General features: G+C 43.0%; 1 protein-coding gene across 2 annotated transcripts in view; it reads left to right on the top strand.

Moving 5' to 3' along the window:
* The first annotated feature begins 14,733 nt into the window (after window positions 1–14,733).
* Window positions 14,734–23,191, top strand: part of NMNAT3 (nicotinamide nucleotide adenylyltransferase 3) — a 116,011-nt gene continuing 107,553 nt past the window's right edge. For both annotated transcript variants that reach the window (XM_039837294.1, XM_039837295.1), the window contains exon 1: window positions 14,734–15,145. The gene's annotated coding sequence lies outside the window, so the exon portion shown is untranslated. The remainder of the gene's footprint in view (window positions 15,146–23,191) is intronic.

The raw sequence follows: 23,191 nt of genomic DNA, 5'->3' as shown, positions 1-23,191 counted from the left end.
AAAATAGGTAGATATCACAACTTTGTAGCCAAGGGGTTTAACAAGGAGCACCACAAGTAAAATTAACATACCAGGGACAGACTGGAAGAAGATATTGCAATATCTACTATCAATAATGCATTCACATCCACTCTAGGCTCTACCAGGAACTCTCAGTCATCAAGAAAAAGAAGACAGTAAACCCAACCATTTTTTAAAGGGACAAGGATATGAATAGGCAATTCACAGAAAATGAATAATGAAGTGATGCTCTTACTCCCTAGTAATCAAAGATATGCAAATTAAATCATAAATGAGACAGTGCTTTGCAACCATCAGAGTAGCAGAAATTAGAAAAGTGGGTAATTCGTGGTTCAGGTGGAGACGTGAGGAGATGGGAACATTTGCACTGCTTGCTGGGGGTTTTAAGTCGGTACGGCTGCTTTGGAAAGCAATTTAACAGAATTTAGTAAAATTATGGGTATTTATGTCCTATGATGTGGCAATTCCACTTTCATTTATACAATCCAGAGATTTCCCACAGATCTAATAAGGGAACCAGTATGAGGATGTTTGTCGACAGCATTATTATTTCTAATAGCAGGAAGTTGAACTTGGTGGTCTTTCACTGGAGGGATAATTAAGTGAAATGTGTTGGAGAATAAAATGTGAGACAGCAGTCAGAAGCTGTGGACTAGCTGCACATAAATCAACATGGATAGATCTTAAAAGCATGGGTTTAAGTAGAAAAAAATCAGAACCAGAATGGGTTTTATGGCATGATACTTTTTAAATAAATTAAAAGCCAAGCATGCATAAAACAGCTCCAGATATTTTACAAGCAGACATGCATATTTAAGTTTTTACATAAAACCCATTAGAGAAAGAATTTTGAGGTGGAGATCTGGGCAAAGGGGTGTGGAGAGCAGAGATGGGGGAGGAAATAGACAACGAAGCAGTAAACGAACAGTGCCGGAGAGGGGCCCTGTGTGGATGAATGGTGATGGTGAGGTATAAACTGAGGATCTGAGGACCTCCACCATGGGAGCTGAGGCCCAAAGAGAGGAGAGGTGACAGAACACAGGAAGGAAAGCACAGGAGCAAGAGAATCAGCACACCAGCGACAGCTACGGAGTGAACTGCTTGGCTTCTAATCCTGGCTCTGCTACTTAATAGATTTGACCTTGAGCAAGTTACTTCACCGGACTCTTCTTCAGTCTCTTCACCTGTAAACTGTAAAGGCCAACAATACCTACATCAAAGGATCATCTGAATGAATGATTAGATGGTATCCATGCACAACAGGGGCTCAGGGAACATTAGCCATGATTATTTCTATAGCAATTCTGTGTTCGGTAGTAATGCCACTAAAGGATTATAGTGACATGACAAGGAGAACACACATGGGGTCTTAATCAGCCATTGCACGAATTATTTTGTTCCACCTGCAGGATATTATGTCCACCCTGGACATGGTCACAACTACCTTCTCCCTAGAAACGACAGCGGCCTCCACTGCTACCTCTTTTGTATAAGACAAGACTTGGGCAATGCTGCTGAGAGCTGGACAGGAGAGCATAAGAAGGACATGGCTCTGGAGTCAGACACCTACCTGGTCCTGGATATGCGCTGTGTTCTTTAACTTCCCTAGGTCTTATTGTCTTCATGCATAAATACAGGTAAAAATAACATCTCCACAAAGTTGCTGAGTGTGAAATGTTGCTGTGCAGAAAGCTCTTAGCACAGAGCAGTGCTTTGTAAATAACAGTTACTGTTACTAGTGCCCAGGGTGGTACTCTTTCTAGAGCTGAGGGAAGAGAGGAGACATCCAGATTAGGTGAGGACATCCCAGCAAAAATGAAAAGGCGAGGGAACAGTGTGTGGAAAGTCTACAAGGAGCCCACAATTCTGCCTTTAAGTTACTAGCTAAGAGTGCGCAGTGGGGCTTCCAATGCTGAAAGATCCCAACGCTTAAAGGAGGAGGTTTGTTAGCAAAACAGAGCCCTGGGAATCCCACTTGCTTTGTAGCTGAGCATGCTGGAAAGCAGACACAGTCAGACCGGGACATGATTTTATTATTCTTATAAATGATTATTCTACTTCCCTTGGCAACTCAAGAGGAGCTTATAAGAGAAAAATTCAGTTTCCCAATGAAGGGGCTGTTTTCAAATCAGAGCTGGCATTTGCATCAATTTTGCTGAGGGGAGCAATTCTTTTTTCCCACTCCAGCATGATAGAGTGTGTTAAAAGAGTTTGGTTCCTTGCAGAAGAGGAAAACATGTCTGAAACTGCCACCGTGGGAAAAAGATGAAGGGTTGTTGGCTCAGCCAACATGATGGGAAAGATGTCTGTAATGAAAAACACTGGGAGGGGCTGATAGAGTCCAAAGGATACAGTCAACGGGTGACTTTGAACAGAGCTCCTGGCCTTCTCTCCAAGACAGCTCCAGAGGAGGGAAAAAAGGCTGGGCGAGGGCCCCCAACAGCCACTGGAGTTGCCACCTGATTCACCGCATAGCAGATTTCCATCAGTTTTTGCTTTTAATTGATTTAGAGTTTGTCCTAATTTTGCTGATTTCTCTGATTTCTCCACTGAGCCTCTTGTCTGTGTCCCCTCTAAGCTTCTCCTCCACAGATATCAGCAATCTTCCCATGGCTCTTTCTGCATTTGATGATGCATGGTTTAGACACCTCCAATATTCCCCGTGGCCTCAAGGTCACTTTAAATTTCCAAAACTGTTCTGCCTGAAGCTTACTTGACCAAGACTAACTCTACCTTAGTTAGATTTTATCTCTCCTTTGCATTCAAAGCCCTCCAAGATCTTGCCTTTGTGACCTGGACTCCCCATGGACACTCTGCTCCCCCCAGGCCTCTGCAGACTACCCCTGTTAATTCCCAGCTCATCCTGAGATGCCTTTTCCAATTCTTTCCACCTCTCATTAACAACTTCATTCAGACCAAGTTCACAGAGATCCTGGGCCAGACCCTGGGCCAAATGCCAAGGGCACAGAGAAGACAAAGACAGCACTTCTGCTCTCGCAGAGCTGGTGAGGAGGAGAAGTGAGGGCGAGAGACAAGCCACAGGCCTGGGAACACAGTGTGGCCAGCAAAATAGTGAGAGCGAACACATAGCACAATGCGCGCACAAGTGGGTGGATGGTCAGAGGAGCCCTGGGACGTCCCCTTACAAGTGCTAAACCTGACTCCATCCACCACCTCCAGGAAGCCTCCCTTGCCCCTGCCAGCGTGACCTTCTCAACCATGCATCTGAGCATCTCAGAGATGGTCATTGCAGAGGTTAAGAGCCCGCACTTTGAGGCCTGGCTGCTTAAGTTTTGAATCCTGCTCTATTACCTCCTAGTTATGTGATCTTGGGCAAGTTATTTAACTTCTCTGAGCCTCAGTTTCCTTATCTATGAAATGGAGAAATAATAGTACTGACCTAACCGTGTGATATATAAGGATTAAGTGATATAAAAATGTAAAGCACTACTTAAAACAGTGTTTGGCACAGTGTTAGTGCTACAGAAGTGCTTGCTATTATTATCTGGGACCTTCATGAAATGCTACCTGTGAGTCTTCTCTAGCACGCTGTAGCTACCCCATAAACACAGTTGAAAGGTGACATTCAGCCAGAAATTGAGTTTCATCTATGTAAATACATTACCATAATACTCTGCCTTTATCTCCAAAATGACAATTCTTCTGTTAATTATAATCTCCCTCAGTGGCTCACATGCTATCCAGTGACTCCCAAAGAGTGCTAATAACATTACGTTTTGATTGACATTTTAAAAAAATAATAAAAAAGAAACTTCTGTCTTGAATGTCCAAGAATAGACCCTGCAGTAAGTCTTCTAGCTTCAGGCCTTGGACAGAATTGGAAGAGGAAATGATCATTTGTCGTCTTTCTTTATAGGCTGTATTTCTGGCATCACTTCGACGCTAAATAGGACTTTTTAAAAATAGTCCTTAGAAGCATTTTGACAGACTCCACTATGAGTACCACAGAATGTAGTTATGGAGAATCAGCATGTATGAAATCTGACCCAGCTCTAGCCAAATGACCAGTGACTGCAGCCCCCTCCCAGAAGATGTGCCCAGTGGCAGCAGGGACACTGGCTCAAGAGGACATTTGGGGATATGATACTGGTTTGACACAAAAGCCCTAAATGCATCTCTCTTATAGCTAACACTTAACTCCCAGGATTGTGAAGTAGAATCATCCAAATGAGAGATTGTTCCTCCCTCGATGCCCACCTCTCTTGGAGCAGTGAATGAGACAACCCGGGGTGACTCTTTTTTGGAGCCTTGTCATTTCAGGATCAAGTTCAGATGAAACCTTCATACACAAGTGGCAGGCTTGGCAGGAAGAGGCTGTGCCCCGAGGGAAGAGCCCAGACCCTGTCACTGAAGCTCAGCATCATGGGATGGGAGGAGCTGGGTCTTCAGAGGCAGATGCACCTGGGCTCTGTGGAGCTTCGGCAAGTGCCTTAATCTCTGTGCACTCTGGTTTCCCATCTGTAAAGTGGAGATCATTATAATTGTAAAATGAGAGTAATATTAATATGGTAAGGAATTATAGTACTTGATACTAAAAATTATGAGAGAGATCACTATAACAGTAAATCCTTACTTAACATCATCGATAGATTCTTAGAAACTTTAAGTGAAACAATGTAAAAGGAAACCAATTTTACCATAAGCTAATTGATATAAACAAGAGTTAAGTTCCTAAGGCATATTTCTAGTCACAAAAACATCACCATATTTCTAAATAAATACCCAAAACTCTTTCAATATTAGACACTGAGATAATTGTGAGCTATACACATTTAAGAAAGATGAATAAAAAACAAGTCAATTCTTCTCCACCCTTATTTACAACCTTCTTATTCCAGTTCAGGGTCAAAGGTGACCAGAGCCTGCCTGAGCAGCTCAGGGTACCAAGCAGGAACCAACCCTAGACAGGACGCCCTTCCATGGCAGGACGCTCTCACACCCACACCCACACCCACCCACACTCAGATGAAAGCAACGTAGACACGCCACTTCCTCATGTGCACAGCTTTGGGATGTGGGAGGAACCGGAGTACCCAGAGAAAACCCACGCAGACATGGGGAGAATGTGCAGACTCCACACAGACAGCGGCCCCGGCAAGAAATCATTTTTTTTTTCCTCATCCGTATTATAATGAAACAACGTCGAACAAGACAGTGTCGAACAACAGATTTTTTGAAGACCTGCTATATTTGATATCACTGGGAGATAAGACCCTGTAGAGGCAGGATCGGTGCACATAAAGACTACTCTAGGCACATGGGAAGATGCTTCATTCTGGGGACAAAGGCAGGGACCTCAGGATCCCAAAGGAGACACTGCTGTGGCACCCACCTAAAGTGGCTCCAAGGATAGCTCACTGGTACCCACAACTCTATACCTGCCATTGCCTTAAATCCTACTGGAACCCCTCATTAGCTGCTGCTTCCAAAGCCCCACCCTACCCCTCTGCAGCCCTGGCCACCTGAAGCCTCCTTCTCCTCCTCCTCCATTTGCTCTAATCACACTGTTCTGTCTTTTCTTCTTTGAGCCAGAGGGAAAGTTAAAACTCAGAGTTGGGATTGGAAAGTAGAAGGAAAAGGAGCCACCCTTGAATATTCTTGGCTAAAGTAAACATGGCCACCAGCAGAGCTAGGACCCGAGGCCTGGATGTGGCCGCTCCCATCTGGAAGCACACTGCTGGCAGAAGACAGGAAGGCCCCAGAGCCCAGCTCAAATTAGTTCACGAGGAAAATGACAGCCCTGGGAGGGAAAGAGATTTAAACTCTCCAAAATTCTTGGTAAAGCTAATATTCCAGACCCCAATCAGATCTTTCCCTAAACACAATTACATAGTGTCCAGGTTACATACAAGATGTTTTTGAGACTTAGTCTCCAGCCTTTTCTTTCATAGGTGGGTTGCTGAGTCCCAAAACACAAACCACAAACCAGGTATCAGCTGAGCTAGAATTAAAATGTGGGTCCCTTCATTCCTTGCTGCCTGCTTTTCCCTCCTCACTCACTTGTCTATCAGCTTTAGGACTAGAGAGGTACCAAGAACTCCCACCCGAACACCCAAACATATTTTTCATGTGTGTCTCTGTCTCTTTCTCTGTTTCTCTCTCTCTTGCATGTGTGCATGCATGCACACACACGTGTGCGCACACACACACTCACCACCTCTTGGTAATGGCAGGTGTGTGGATTTTTCTCTGTTCTCTCTTTGCATTTTAAGGGATATTTACATTTTTCAGTATTTGCCAATGAATCAACAGATGAATTTGCCGGTGCTCAGCGCTGTGCTTACATCAACGAGAGAATCAAAAAGGCAGAAGATGCCACATTTACCCTCAAAGAATTCTTAATTCAGGTGGGAAAGACTAGCCTACACCTAACATGAGACCCAGAAACATGGACGAGCTCTTGTTGGGAGAAGCCCCTGTGTGAATTCGTGGTGAGGGAGGTTATGAAGTCAGGGCAGGCTGCAGAGAGAAGATGCCCTATTAGGATTTTTATTTTAATGACAGCTTTATTGAAATATAATTTATATACCTTACAATTCACCCACTTAAAGAGTACAATTCAATGTTTTTCAGTATATTCACAGAGTTGCACAAACATTACCATAGTCAATTTTCTAATGTTTATGACTTCAGAAGGAAACCCGGTACCACCAGCAGTCACTCACTATTACCACGCCCCCAGCCCTGGGCAACCACTATTCTAATTTCTGTATAAATTTGTCTATTTTGAATGTTTCACATAAATGAAGTCATACAAAGTGTGGTTTTTTGTCACTGGCTTCTTTCACTTTGCATAAAACTTCACTTAGCATTATGTTCCGTAGTGCAGCATATATCAGTATTTCGTTCCTTTTTATGGCCAAATAATATTCTGTTGTTGGGATATACCATATTTCACTTGTCCATCCATCAGCAGAAGAAAATTGGGTTTTTCTGCTTTTTTTGGCTACTCTCAACATTTGAGTATAAGTTTTTCCATTTCTCTTGGACGGATACCTGGAAATTTGCTGGGTCATGTGGTAACTCTATGTTCATTTTGAGTAACTGCTAGACTGTTTCCAAATGGACCATACCATTTTATATTCTCATCAGCAATGTATAAGGGTTCCAATTTCTCCACCTCCTTGCCAACAGTTATTACCTGTCTTTTTGATTACAGCTATCCTAGCAGGTACAAAGTGGTACCTCATCATGGTTTCGATTTGCATTTTCCTAATGACTAATTATGTTGAGTGTCTTTTCATGAGCTTATGGGCCATTCATATATGTTCTTTGGGAAACTGTCTATTCAGATTCTTTGCCCATTTTTAAATTGGATTATTTGCCTGCTTGGATTTTAGCCTTTCCCTATTAAATAGATTGACTTTCAATTTGTTAGGATTTGTAAATATTTTAATCCAGTCCAATCCAATCTAGAAATACTCATTTTAAAATGATTTTGGCTCTCACAACCCAAATTGTTTCCTATTTCTCATATTATTCCAAAGTTAAGATTGAAAAAATAAAACAAAAAACAAACAAAAAAAAACAGATCTTTGGACATGCAGTAGGACAGACATAAACTATTAGGAAGACAAGTTTAAACATGCATCCTGCAGACCAGAGTTTTTGAACACCCATTTCTCACCAGACAGGCCTGCACTGGACATGTGAGACAAATCAATGCTGGCTGTCTTTCTTACAGCCATGCAAGCAGAATGAGAACCAGCCTGAGAGAGAGGAGAAATGGATGGCACAGCACCCACCTCTGGGACTGAGGCCCAACTCGGCTAAGAGGTAACAAATGTGGAAATGACTCATACCTTGGGGAAACTTCTGTGCCCACCCCAGTCCTCCACCCACACACCTATTCTCTCACCCCCACATAGTCACCCATCCAGCCTGAAGTTATATATGAGTTTGAACCAGCAGGAAATCACAGACTGTGCCCCGTTCAATATAAGAAGCATCCTTTGAGCATCTACCAGTTGCCAGGGTCTGGACCAGGAACCACAGTATTCAGCAAACCATTCCCTGACCCTAGTTCATCGCAGTCTGGTGGGGAAACAGGAAGTTCCTACCCCATGTCATCACACTTTTATAGAGGGCCTCGTGAGAGCTTTGGTGGCAGAGTGAGAGGGCTTGGCTCAATCTGAATGTCTTGGAAAGCTTTCTGGAAGAGGGCCCCCAGGCTGGCTCTTAATGATTTAATAGGAGTCATTCAGACATCGCTGGCTCAGGACACAGCCAGTCCATACCCCAGGAAGGGGGAAAACTGCAGTGACTGCAAATTCAAGTCTATTTGATCAATAATGCTTATAATAAGTGAACATCGGTATTCTTGATATTTTTTCTTCATTTGTTTGTAAATTTAATAAATCTTAGTTATCAAAAAGGATAAAACTCCTACCTACAAGGAATTTCCCACTTACTGGCACTTTCTTTGCATTCCCTGAATTCCATTGCACTCAGCTCCAAATTTAGGCAGGTGCATTAGGTTCCCAGATGGACTATAGCTTTCTCAGAAGCAGGGACGACAGATTTCTCTTTGGTGTTCCATGGCCCCTAGCAAGACAGTGACCTCCCCGAGGTCAGGAACTGCATCTTTTCTGTGTCTGAATCCCCGACTCTAAGAGTAGAGTCCCACCCACAGGAAGGGACTGTAGCATTGGAAAGTGGAGGGCAGCTTCAAGGCTGAGCTGAACTGGACAAGCCTGAGCCCTGGGTCAGCGACTCTACGGTCAGGGCCAGGTGTTACTCAATTGGGGTCCCTGCATCACAGAGCCCTGTACACAGTAGATGTTCAATGCATGGCTGTTGAACGTAGCTGGAATATTTTGAATGGTCAAATACAACTGAACCTTTTTGACAGCATGATGACCTTCTTTTTAATGATTATGGGAGAGCTGGAAGTAGTCTGACAAGAGTACTCTGTGAGAAGCTGTTTAGCAAAATGTGCAGCCATTTGATACCCTTTTCCTGCCCCTAACTCTCAGTTCTTGTCTGAGTTTTGTCACCTAAAATGGAGCATCTAAGTTACCAATTGAGCTTTCCCCTGAATTAAGGGTTTCTTCTCCTCAGGGGAACTGGCCCAGCAACTGTGTTGGCTGCTAGGGCAGAAGACAGTTGTCCTTGTGTCAAGGAGCCTTGCACAACTGAAATTTTAACACGGGCAGGTGAGAGAAGGGGGACAGATTTTTTAACATATTAGTGTTAAGGTTCTTGGCTAAGCAGGCATAAAGGTTCATGAGAAAATCCACTTCAATCCTTTTCAAATGGAAGAGGAAGGATTTCATGCACCAAGCAAAACAAAAAGGTGAGCAAGTATCAATTTGCACAAATTGATTTTGTCCCAACAGCACTACATAAAGCCAAGTAGAAATGGTTTAATGCAAGTAATAATAAAGTCAGTTGGGTTCAATAAGCGATGTGCTCATCGTTTTTCTTTATTATATATAATGTACATAAAATAACACGCATACATGGCATTAAGCAATAAATAATGCCATACAGTTTACAATGACAAATAGCGTCTCCTGACTTCAGAGGTAGCTGCACCAGGAAATGATTGATGCTTAATCTTCAAAGCCCCTCCTTTGAATAAACCTATCCTAAATCTTTGTTCCTAATTTTGCATTTGTAATTCTTGTTCTTAGAAGGCTCCCAAATTGCATAAGCTTCAGGTACCACCAAACCTGGATGTGCCCCTGTCTGACATCCTCACTATCCCTCATACTCCAGTCCTGCTCTTCAGAGGGAAAAAACTACAACTTTTCTGCATGTCTTTCCCGGTACATATCTTTATCTTTCCAAGCAAGACACTCGTAAGGCCAGTCCTTGATCTGTTTGGGGCAATATCCATCAACTTCTTTCATAAAGGTGAGGATTGAGCCCTTCACTCCCACCCTCTCCCCCTGCAATCCCACGAACATTCCTCCCCATCCTCCCTTCAGAATCACATCACAACTTTTGGATGAATTACTTCAGTGTGCACATTTCCAGAGCCATATAAATATTGTTCACGACTGAGACAGATCGTGTTTTATAATTACATCTATTTTCTTGTACATGTTTTCATTTTTCCTAAAGTTGAAATTGCCTTACCTTTTCATTTGCTTGTTTTTCTGGGCAACAATCACTAATTCATGCTAAACATTGACCCAGCTGTAAAACAATTTTCATTAAAGTCAGATATATGAGATAATCTCTATGTTCCATTTTTCTCCTTGTAACACCTCTCCTAGACCCCTTCATCCTCCTGCTCTAATCTGAAAAGTTTTTCTTGAGACCTGCCGCACGGCTGTCACCCAAGACACATTTGTCATCAGTTTGCAAATCCCCTTCACCTCTCTCTGTGGTGGCTCCTCGATCTCCTAGATCTTATGGCTTTTTGTTGTTGTTTTGGGGTGGGGTTTTTTTTGACTCTTTCATTTTTGTGGAGCATACCCTTCTAAGAAAAATGGGTGCATGAGAGGTAATTGTTTTATCCTTGACAGTTTAGCCATGCAGAGAATTCTAGACTACAGAATATTTATCCTATGGATTTTGAAGGATTGCTTCTTATCTGCCGGCATCCTGGGGCCTGGGTTGCTGTTAAGATGTCTGTTACTATTTTGATTCCTACTTATTTTTATATGATTTAATTCTCCCACCCCCTCCCCGCAACACACACACATTTCTTTCCTTCCCACCCTCCCCATCCTCTCTTTCTTTAAGTTTTTTGGATCTTTTCTTCATCTCTAATACTCTGGCCTTGGTGTGGGTAATTTTTCATCCACTGTGCTGGGCATATGACAGGCCCTTTCTATCTGAAGCTCAAGTCCTTCAGTCTTGGAAATGTATTTTTATTACATCTTTGAAAATTTCCTCCCACCAATCTTTTCTGTTCTCTCTTTCTGGAACTCCTATCAGTTAGATTTAGACCTTGTAGATCGAGTCCATAATTTTTTTTTTCTTTCTTTTTTGTCCTGTTTCTACCTTTTTTACTCTCTGTTCTGAAATGCTTTTCCTGACTTCTGCATGGAGGTTATAAGATAGGCAGCCAGCATTCCTGTGGGAGCTAAGCAAAGGAAAGGGGCCGGGCTCTCCTCAGTCAATTATGACCTTGGAATTGATTCCTCTGTTTTCAGTGCCATACTCAGTGTGCACTCTGCTCTATGCCAGATGCCCTGAATTCAGAAAATCCCTGGTAGAGGTTCTCTAGAGCCATCTCCCACAGGCAGCCAAAGCAGAGAAGGTGTTGGGGTCTAGTTGCTCCTTACATAGATTTGTATTCTGTCAACCTGTCTATCTATGTGCCTTATCCTTGTCTTCTGAAATACCTTGACCTTCCCGTCCCTGAAACTTCTGGCTCTGGGTATGAATCATCAGGTCCTCATGGGCATCCCCACTTCATGTATTCTAGCTGTCTCCACCACCCACACCCCATCTTTCCAAATGTGTTCGTCTCTCTTACTCACTTTGCTCCTGTTCTCTTTGTCTTGGCATATTCATACAATTTTTCTTCTCGCCCCTCTTTTTTTTTTTTTAATACTTATTGGTATCTCAGGAGGGAGTAGGGATAAATGCATGTTTGCAAATGACCCTATTTAATTAAAAATCTCTTCTTTTATTTCTTCTTTTATTCAAAACTTGCAATTTTAAGTTGTTTCATACCAAACAGAGCTGTGATTTGTATTTCACATTTTAAAATGCCAACCCTCTTAGTTTTGACAGTTCTAACATATTTTCAAGAGCCTTAAAAACTTCTGGGAATTTCAAGAAAGGATACATTCATCTGACTTCAAGTTCTGTGTGCTCCATTTAGGATCCAATCGTCAAGTATTCAAAGGGAATTGACTGAATTATTATTATGTTATTAAATTGGATACTTAGGTCTCTGCCAGACCTAAGGTGGTGCCAGTAAATGAAAAAGGACAGATTTTAGATAGGTGGTAAAGAAAGAGACTTTGGGGTAGCCTGGACAGGAAGTGGGAGAGAGGAAAGAGAGAGAGGATCCACAAGGGACGTGGGGGCTCCATCCATCTGTGGACACCCTAATTTCACTGTCATTGGACTATTGGATGGGTCGGCCGCACCTGTGGGGCACAGGTAAAGCATAGAGCCGTCCTGAACCTGGCTTTATTAATCGAACAGTGAGTGGAGGACGTGGGCTTTTCAGAAAGATATTGAAGGAGCAAAATGAGATGATAAATCTAAAAGCTCTTTGAAAATAAAAGGGTTATATAAATGCACGGTGCTATTAACAGATCTAGTGGGGCTCAAGCAAGTTAGGTTCTAACTCATTGTAACATTATTGGGCAAGTACATTATAATAATCAATTGCAGAGATAGAAATAGACCTTGCACATGATAAATCTCTAGGGTACCTGTGAAGAAATGCAGCGTTCATTAAGGAAATTAAAGCCCAGGGCATCTAAGGTTGACTCATGAAGAGATCTGCTCCATCCCTCTCTTCCTCCGCCATCTTAGAGGACATGAGTTAAGATGGTGGCATCCCAGAATGGAGGGAGTCTGGGGTCCTGAGTCTCCAGATGGAGGCTAGCTCTTGCTGACCTATATCAGACTTTATCTAAGTGAAAAATGAACTCTGATTGTGCTAAGCCACTGAGGTCTGAGGATCTCACCACAATATAGCCTAGCCTACCCTAATTAAGAATTTTGAACTAAGCAGGGCTGCTGCCCTCACACTAGTGTTGAGGGGAAATGTATAGAGATGAGAGAAGAGAACAGACCATTCAGATGCAAAGGCCCTTCTCTCGTGCCTCGAAGTAGAGCCAAGGTGAAAAATGGGCCCCTGTTCTAGGCTTCATTAAATATTCCAGGGTAAGTAAGCAAGAAGTGACAAGACTGGAAACAATTCACTTCATGGGACATTACTGCTGCTACTTCTGTGTAGAGTCTGCCTCGGGGTGCCTTCTTCTGTTTCCTGGTCTCCCCCCATGTAGCAGGACCCACAGCACCATCTCTCAAGCCTACTATGGAACCCATCTTCATGGAGGCACTTCCTGCCTAACCTCTTTCTATGGGGTTTTGAAGTAGGGGGAATGCGGGCATTTGCCATGGTCTCCCTGACTATAGATACCCAGCCCTTACTCAGAGATATGGTCTCCCCTTCATGTGGGGCCTACTTTCAGAATTTTCTTACAGAATTTCATAGTCACCCAACCTAAGTCTCTGCCACAGGAACCGGTACAGTAGCTACGTCTTACCAACCTTCCCGATTAATGTTGAAACACAAGCACACTTCTGTTCCAACTAAAATCATAAACTGCACCAGAACTCCCTTAGATATCATATATTTCAATAGCTTTTAATCTTATTTTAGTAGTATGACCCTGTGAAGATCTGCTGGAATCTGGAAAACAACTACATATACTAGTAACAAAATGCTGAGTATGGATTTTTCCAGTGGTTCTAGGATTGGTAGCAAAGCCCAAGGCTAGGGGAACAGAGTCACCATGTACCCTACATTCTAAAGTGAACCCAAAGCAATTACAGCCAGGGAAACCTACCCCACCCCAGGAATTTGAGGGGAGATGACACTTCCCAAAGCACCATCGCCTACTAACACCATCACCTTTGGGGTCAGACACAAACTTCCAGACCTTAGTACATGGCTAAAGTCTTTACTGGGGGAGGAAAGATCTAAATGGGGTATAAACTGGACTCAAATTCTAATAACTGAAAGTGACAGAAGAGTGATGGAATTGGCCCAAGATGCTGCCCAGGATAGAAAGGAGTTGATACATCCAGCTGAAGGCAATCATTAGAGAAAGATGAAATCATCTCATGTTTATATCCCAAGTAAGTTAAGACTATTTAATAAACCACACATACACCCAAAATTTGGCATCTGATTTCAATGTGCATATGAACAAGCAAAGATGTTTTAAATCATCATTAAAAAAAAAATCATCCCACCCATTTTATAGATAAGTAAAACCAGGGAGAGGATATGGTTTGCTCAAAGATACATAACTTGTGCCATAACCTAGAGCAACTGGTACCGACTGATTCCTGACTGGTTTCAGGGAAGCACCTGTATCTGGCCTTGTCCTTGGCCATTCCTCTCTGGCTACAATGGCAGTGCTCTGAATCCAAACCACCGAATAGGTTCTCGCGATGCGGGACAACCTCAGGCATTGTGGGAGCCAGCCTAGACTGAAGAGAACACCTTATAGTGCTTTGCATCCACTTGAGACTTTGAGACCAGGATACAGGGTAGAAAGGCAAACTCCATGATGCACTATTTTCCTTGAAGCCCTATGAATTTCAAAACACACACATCCATATTCACACATAAGTTTAATAAGGGCCAAAACAAATTAAAATTATAAAGACTGTTGGATGGTGTACCCCTTTGGACAATCCACTCCTATTCAGTCCCTCCAGAATTGCTGACTGCTGAGTTTCAAGAGTTGACTGCCTCAAGGTCTAACAAAAGGAAGAAATGGAAGAAAATGTGAATAATGAACAGAAATTCCACGCTTACCACTAAGGAAATATGTGTGTTTCCAAGTTTACCTGAAATACCACTGAATTGTTTTACTTTTCAAAACTACAAGCCAGCCTGTTAAAAATTGTGCAAACATGGCACATCTTCAGCATGCCTTGCTAACCACAGATTCCATTATGTGTTTAATAATTGACTATTCAATAGAGCAGTGATGCATTTTTGTCTGGAACTAATTCACCTTTGTCTGTGCCTCAGCACGAATGTTCGGTGAATCACAGATGGGATCGTAGAAGTGCTTCAAGTGCTGCTGCCGACACAGTGTCACATCCTTGGGATTATTCATGTCGGGCCCTGTGCTCAGAAATGTTCCAGCCAGCTAAAGCCACCTGAAAATGTGATTTATGAAAGCCACGGAGTGCAGGACTACACCTTTTCCTTTCTAATGAGAACTAACAAATCACCGTCCGCAGGCCGCTTAAACCAGAGAAGAAACTGTCGGCTGCAAAATTAACAAAAATGAACGCCCTTACAGCCCACTGAGGCCGTGGAGCTACCCAGCTGGAACTCAGGTTGAGACGTGCTGGCTGGGGAAGCAGATATTAGCAAACGTATATGTCTTCACTTCTCTGTCTGTGACAGGAAGACCCTGGATCCCATCTAAAGAGGGTTTGTATTTATGAATTCGAGCAGCACTGCAAACAGTGCAAATGGTGCATAATTTTGTGACAAACCAGACACACTGTCCTGTGGGGCGCTCTCTTAGGCAGGACAAGCTCAGTGCCTGGGTTCTGATGCTGGGCTGGCGTGGCATGAATGCCACAGATTTAAAGGAGGGAGAGGAGGAACTGCTCTTACCCATCGTAATTATCTTGGCTTTTTTCGTACCAGAAGCAGAAGACTGGCTGGAGTGGAAGGGCTCTCTAGCAGGAGAAGGCTCACTCGCCTCCGCCCAGCCACGAAATAGTATTCCAGAAGTGGGAAATGGCGATACGAGGAAAATATCTCTTTCACGAGGAAAATATCTCTTTCAGTCTCATAGAAGCCGGGCATATGATTTGAAAGCTAGTATATTGTTTCATAAAAGTATCCATGTATTTAAAAATTCCAGCCACTGCTTTAAATGTCAAAACTGCCTTCCTGTTATAGCTTGAGTTTGTCAAAGGAATTTCCATGGCTCGGGGATGTGGCATCTATTTTTTAATGTTAGTGGTTCTCCTAAACATCTCCTAAAGTAATAAATGACTAAATGCATTTACTCCATTAAAAGACTCTATTCTGTTAGACGCAAGGGAGGGAAAGAAAAGTCCTGACTTTCTCTTGCCGTACTCATTGCTTTGACTTGTTCTATTTTGTTGACTTGCATGCAGGCATGCAAATTAGCATGGGCCCAAGGGCCAGGCACTGAGGACCACCTGTGCTTCCTGGGGCAGCCAGAACTTATGATTTAAACCTCACTTATAATCGAATCTGCACCTGGGCCAAGACTGAAAGAATTTGGCCTGCTGATCAATTCTTTTTTTCACTAATCAGCAAAGTCATTAAAATACCCTCAAAACCTCAAAGCCTCTTGAATGAACAGAATCTAGCTACTGTTCCCTTTATTATCCTTCTCCAGAATAGCCAAGCTAGAGAATGAGCACCCAATATGTTTAGCCATAATAACAACCTAAACTTATATGGCACTTACTAAAATGCAGGCTCTTTTCTAAATGTTCACGCCTATGAAATTATTTAATCATAACAATTATGTAAAGTAATTATCTCAAAATTACTGACATGGAAACTAAGGCACAGAGAGGTTAGCAACTTGCTCAAGTTCATACAGCCAGTGACGGAATTGGGCTTGGAACGCAGGCCGTCTCGCAGCGTAGTCAATGAACTAAATCATTGTATTAACTGCCTCACGTGGAACATGTGATTGTGTCGTTAATGATCTAAAGGCTTTTGATCTTTTTTACCATTAATTTCTTCATTCAGTCTCCAGTATATGCACAGCATTGTGATAAACCTTAAAGGAATAAAATAAAAATATAGAGCACAGTCTTTCCTTCCTCCAATCCAAGTAGAATAGAATGGTGAATATTGTGCAATGGGCTTGCAAGAGGGGAATTGGCAGCTGTGCCTCTTGATAACTCTGTGAACTTGGTGATTAAACTAACCTCTCAGAGCCTTAGTTTTCCCACATGTAAAATGGAGGCGATAAGCCTGCCTCACAGCATCCTATTACCTTGTAGAGGGTTGAACTCACGTAGGTGAACGGTTAGTCACTTTGAAGAAGTAGTTGTGGTGGGATGATGGCGGGCCAAGGTTTGGGGAAGGAAACATGTTCTACACAGCTTTGGTCTGCAAGGAACAGTGTACTAAGTGTTGGGTTTTTGAAGAGGGTGTAGTAGGGCTACCAAGTGTAGCCTCACAGGGAACGGGGGACACCAGACACATGGACTATGATGTGAAGAGTACCCCCTGGAGCTGTGCCACATAGTGTCTTTAGGGTAAGAAAGAAGAGGCTAAAGGATTGGAGATTTAAAGAAAAGTTGGGGTGGGGGGGAGCTGGTGAAGGAATTTTTTAAAGAGAATATTTAGAAAAGTTTGATAAGATGTGTGATGTAACTTCCCCCTCTAACTTCCTATGAGACCTTCAGCAAAAGCCATACACTTTATCTGGAGACCTTTGAAGGGCTACAGAGTCTATGGTTCTAACTACAGTATGAGTTTTAAAGGGTAGATGATTCTACCAGAGAAGAAAAAGTTATTGGCCAGACACTGGCCTATCTGGTTTCCTGTCCCACGTTCTCTCCAATTCCCACATTTGGGGGAAAGAATAAGGTACCATTTGCTGAGTGCTCAAATAGGCCAAACACTGGCTTAGAGGTTTACCCCTAAGAGGTTGTTGTTAGAAGTCTCATTTACATAGATGAGAGACTGGCCCACAGCTATACAGCTGCTAAATTGCAGAATTAGGATGTGAGGCCATCAGTCATGCCCTGGGCCTATCTGACTCATTGTTCTCACTACAGCCTGGTTTACAGGATGCTTCCCGCCCAGCCCCAGCCCCAGTGTGCCTCTCTGCCTCACCTGTTCCATTCTTGCTCTCCCTGTTCTGCCACTCCACTTTCCACCCATGCCAAATTATTTGTATCCCCCAAGTGTCACTGGACCATTGCCTAAGTCCCACCCTCACTTGTCTAACATTCCTCAAATCTCAGCTTGAATGCCACATCTTCTGGAAGGCTTCTCTAGACATTTCGCCCACACATCACCGCCAGGGCTGAGCTCCCCTCTATGCTCCCATAGCACCTGTGCTTGCCTCTATCATGGCTGATCCATGAATATCATTGTCCTGTCCCCTTGAGGCAAGAGCTGGGTCAGATTCATTTTTTAGCTCAGTGCCTAGGCCACAACCTGGCTCGAATGGGACTCGGAATTATTTGTAGGAAGGAAGGAGGAGAGGAAGGGAGGGAGGGAGGGATGGTGTGAGGGAGGGAAGGATGGGGGAATCCTGGCCCACAGGTCTGTCATACACCTCCCTTCCAGCCTTACCTGGTCTGACCTCCCACCACCACCTGGCTCTTAGATCTGACAGACACCGATTTTTCTGTCCCCAGATGAGAGAACAGATTCCCAGGCTTGGACAGTAAATTGACACTGCAGTCAATTTTTAGTCTTCCCAAAGGGCATGATTTGTTGACTGGTGATCCACAGTGAATTTTTAATTGCAGACCAGCCACTCCCCCTCTCCCTGCCCCTGACAGGTCTTAGTGCTGCCTGTGCTGAGGGACTGGGGACACTGTTTGACTAGGATCTGCAGTGGAACTAATCAAGATGGGGTATTATTGCTTAAGCCTCTGCACTGGCTGCTGAGCCTTATACAAACATTTTCATATGGTAACTGTCTCCTCAGTTCTGGGGATAGTTCAGAGCTGAGAGCATTAAGAGGTATAAGGATGGTTTTCTCACACAGGGTAACAAGGACCCCATGGCCATTATTACCAGGAGGGGTATGGAAGTTAGTGAGAGAAAATTCGTAGTAAGGGCCAATGTGGATCTAGACTTTCCAAGTTATAAAGACTCTCATGTCTGTTACCTCAATGAATCTTCACAACAACATAGGAGGGGAGATGATTAAAGTTACGATTTTACTGGATGTTTATAAGATGTCAGGCACTGCACACACTTGCTTTCCAAATAATCTTGTTTATGTCCACAGCATCTATGAATCAGTTTCTATCAGTGTTCCCGTCTTACAGATGGAGTTTAGGGGTGTTAAGTTTTTTGCCTAAAGTTATACAGTTAGGAGGTGGGAGATCTAGAACTTGAATCCAGGTCTGTCTGATAACAAAGGCCAGACCTTGACCACTTTGACAAGCAACATGCCCATTTTGCAGATGAAAAATTCATACACAGTGGAACCAGAATCCGAGCAAAGGTGCAGAGAAATGAGTGAAGGCTCTGGAGTCAGACTAGGATATAAGACTTGGCTCTGCTACTTAAAATACTTCTGGCCTCAGGCAAGTTGTTGAGTCTCTGCTTCCTCAAGTGTAAAATAGGATAACAGCACCTACCTTGCAAAATTGTTTTCTGCAAAACTCCTCAAAGCGCTGCATTGAAAAAAAATCTAAAGATTCACTCTTTGGTCATCTTCTAGACTCCTGAAACCATAAATTTTCTGAAGCCAGTGAGTCACTGCCGTCTTAGACTATCTCTCTCTGTGTTAAATGTTTATTCATTCAATGGCCACAGGGTAAAAGGAATAATGAGTACTGTTGAGCCCTAACTATGATTCAGGCACAGTGCTAGGCACTTTTATATGCTCATGACAGGTCTGCGAGGCAGGAATTTTAATGCATTTTACAGGTGAGGAAACTGAGGCACACAGAAGTGAGGCGATGGTCTCAAGGTCTCATCTGGGGCAGAGCCCAGGGTGTCTGGCCCATCACCCTTGTTGCCTCACCCTGCCCGTGATTTGCCACAGCTGTCAGACACCTCCCAGGAAACTATCCTTCAATGTTCAGGGCGCCTGCCCTTTCTGTGAAGAAAGAAGATCAAATCGCACCTGCATAGGTTGGGCTGAATTTTAGACAATACAGCTCTATTAGCGTAAGAACGTAATTACTTGGTTTTTATTTTTTACTTTTCCAAATAAAATGCATTCGTCGTGTGAGTAAGAGTGAGTTTTTTTTCCTCCTGTTTGCAAATAATATTATTTAGCCTTCTTTGGGCCAAAGGGAAGTTACTTAGAAGTAAAAAAAGAAAGTAAGAAAAAGAGAGAATGAGAAAGGAAGAAATTACAGTGAATAGAAGACGTAGGGGACATAATTACAGAAGCACTGCAGGTTTGGCATCAGCTGGAAAATTGCAGCCATTTCATTGTGGGAGTAAAGCGATTTTCTTTTATTTTAAAGTGGATCTTTCACTGTCCAAAGGGCTAATTATGGAGCTGCCTACATGTGCTCATAGGGTCCAATTTCATCTTTTCATTAACCACAATGGCAAATAACAAAAGTCTGCCCGCATCTTCGGAATGGCTCCCGTAATGGGCGAGAGGGACACAGCGATCACTCGTCTCATGACTCAGGCCATGTTTTCCATAATTGAGCCCACCAAGAACCTTGTCAGAGGCTCCTCCTCCAGCTCAGCCAAGAGGAATTCATAAAACAAAGCAAGTGGGCAGCAGGAACAGGAAGGAGGGCCTGGGAGGGGAGCGGAGGGAGGGCAACACAAGGTTGCTAAAAAATAAATGCCTGAAAATGATATTTATGGAGAGTTTTTAATGACTGGGAGAAAATGCTGTGTATATAACATGTGGACAGTATGAGTTCAACTATGTTAAATATGTATCTTAATATATAGCTATCATAATATTTAATATATTAACATAATATAAATTAATATGGTTATATACTTATAATATTTACATATTTTAAATATGTTACTATAATATGAATATTAATATTTAATATATAATATAATATTACTGTATACCAATTCACAGACTTTTTTAACACCCAAATATAACTCAAACCTGAATCTCATAGAAATGCAGGAATCCAAAACTTCTCCCTTGAGCTTTCAAGGATCACCCGAGAGAGGATATTTTATTTTTCTAGGGATTGTCCCTCACGTCCTATTCCAAATCCTCCTCTTGGCTCTGTTTTCAATCCCCTTGAGAGATCTCAGCACCATTCCACTGTCCCCTGCTCTTCTCCCTAAGCCACTTTATCCCTCTTGGGACAAGGACCCTTCCTGCATTCCCCAGCATTAGGCGGTTTCGTGACACTGACTTTTATTCGAGGATAGTTAGCGGGGTAGACTGCAACAGAGAGAAGAGGAAAGTGTCGAGAGTTAGAAATAAGCTTCAGTCTTTTCAGTCTCTTCAGACTTCTGTCACAGGATCACCGGATATCTGTGTCCCAAGCAAAATCGGCCTGGCTTCTCTATCGTCACTCGAGAGGCAGGCCGATGCTGGTGCTACTGGGTTTCAGGGTCAGAGTGTGTGTGTGTGTGTGTGTGTGTGTGTGTGTGTGTGTGTGTGTGCATCTAGGCTGCAAGGCGTGCCTGCGTGTCTGTATTCCTGTTCCTCTCTGGCTCCCATTTGCACGTCCATCTCTGTGCCTTTCCATGACTCCTGCTCTCCATTCCATCCCTCGTTGTCTTTATCTCTCTCTGGATATTCCTCACTTCCTCTCTATGTGTGTTTGTCTCAGATAACCTCTTAGGCCTCCCACTGTCTTAACATTCTTTCCTTTCCCATTTCCAGAGCTGCAACAATGGAACCTCCCCTCCTCTCTGTTTCCATCAGAGGACTAAATAACTTCTGTTTGATTAGTATGCAGAGAATTCAGAAAACGCATCTTTCAAGGTTTTTCCCCCAAACTTGCAGAAGAGAGCAAGGGAGGTGTCTTCCCCAGCAAATGTCGTCCTTGTCCTTCTACCCAAATGCAAGAAACACTTGCAGCTTTAAAAAATAGCATGATTTCATCTTTTGACGGAAATATGCCCAAATTTTAACACTGGCTGTCTTTGGGTGGCAAGAAATGCTTTAGTGTTATTAATTTTTTCTGTTTTTCTGAATTTTCTAAATTGTCCAGGGCAAGCATGAACTACTTTATTACAGTAAAATTTCCAACATATTATACACCTGCCAGATCTTAATCTTCTCAGCAGCCTTAATAGGTAGATATTAATATGCCTATTTAGAGGTTCAGAAAGGTTAGGCAATTTGCTCAAGGTCACACAAGCAGAGATGAAAAATCAATCGAGACCTCAGGCACTAAATCATGCTCCTTATAGGGGTCCAATCTCTACTTTGCTTGCAGATACAAAACCTTTTATACACCTGAGAGCTTAACAGATCATCCAAACTGCCTTGATGGACTCCTCACTATAAATGCCAGGGGTTCTGTACAGTATGTTTGACAATATTAGTCTTTCCCAGGGAAGAAATCTACTTTCCTACCCCATTGACATCAGGCCTATAATCTGTAGGAGGACTATACATCCTGAGCCTGTAGAACTTGGAAATGACACATAATTTGCTTGAGTTAATGAACCACGGATGAAAAGTCATGTCACTTCCGCACATAAGTGCTAAGAGCCCGCTTATGGTTCTCCATGTTTCTCTCTTCTCTGCCACAAGGCAATGTCCCCAAGAAGGTCAATGTATAAATATGAAGTGGAGCAGAACTGTAGTTGACCTATGATAGACATATAGCCTGAGTAAAAAATAGATCTTTGTTTTTGTAAGACCCAGAGATGTGGGGGTTGTTTGTTACCACAGCATAACTTAGCCTAAGCTGACTGACTCAATATATGGAAGATTGCAAATGCATAAGCTGTTACTAATATGTTTCATACTTCTTCTTCTTGGAAGGAAAAATAGGGGGAGTCTTGACTAAAGCATTAGTGTAAAGTTCCACTTCTTTCTGAAAATGATCTTGGAGAAATTATGCCCTCCTCTAGAGTATATTTCTGCAGCACACTCTCCTGATAGGGTATGCTGTCAGAATCAGTCCCAATTACAGGTTCTGGATCTGCCCAAGGAGAGGCAGGCCAATTAGTGCATGACTGTCAGTCATTGGAGGACTGTGTGGAAGAAAAGACTTAGCCTGTTCTACTCCCCTCCGGGGGCAACTGATCTCAAACCAACAGCAGCCACAGCTGGAGGCTCAAGGCTCAGGTGCTGTTTTAGCAAAGCATGAAGCAATAAAGACCCACGGGAGGAAGGCTGGGGTGGTGCAGTCAATTATCACCTTCGGTCCAAAATCCACAGAGCCACACAGCCTTCACAGACAATCTGCCCTCTGTGTGCCTCAGCAAAGCTGCCTCTGAGAGAAGAATGGCAACTTAACCAAAAAGCTGAAGGCTCAGAGGCAAAAGAATAGCTGTCATCACTAGGAAATAGATAGAAGAGAAAGCAGACACTGCTTCTGCCACTGGATGAAGCTGCCAGGTGATTTTTCAAAGAATCCCTGGAGGGTGGACGTGGTCATCTCTTCTCTAAGTGACTCAATTGGTAGTTCTACTGAAGTGTCTTTATTCAATTTGTTCTTTTCTCAGGCCATTTCATCGTTCTTGCATTCTTTCATCTGGGCCATCGTTCTCTCCTTCACTCATTTTAGAATTCATCTGTTCCTTCACTCGTCCAACAAGTGAGACCTCTGAGCACAGCACTGTTCCAGACACTAGCAGCCTGAGCAGCATACAGAAGAAGTG

This window comes from Pteropus medius, unplaced genomic scaffold, assembly GCF_902729225.1.
Source record: "Pteropus medius unplaced genomic scaffold, Ma_sr-lr_union100, whole genome shotgun sequence".
In the NCBI taxonomy this organism is placed as follows: Eukaryota; Metazoa; Chordata; class Mammalia; order Chiroptera; family Pteropodidae; genus Pteropus; species Pteropus medius.
This window is presented reverse-complemented; position numbering and strand designations above follow the sequence as displayed.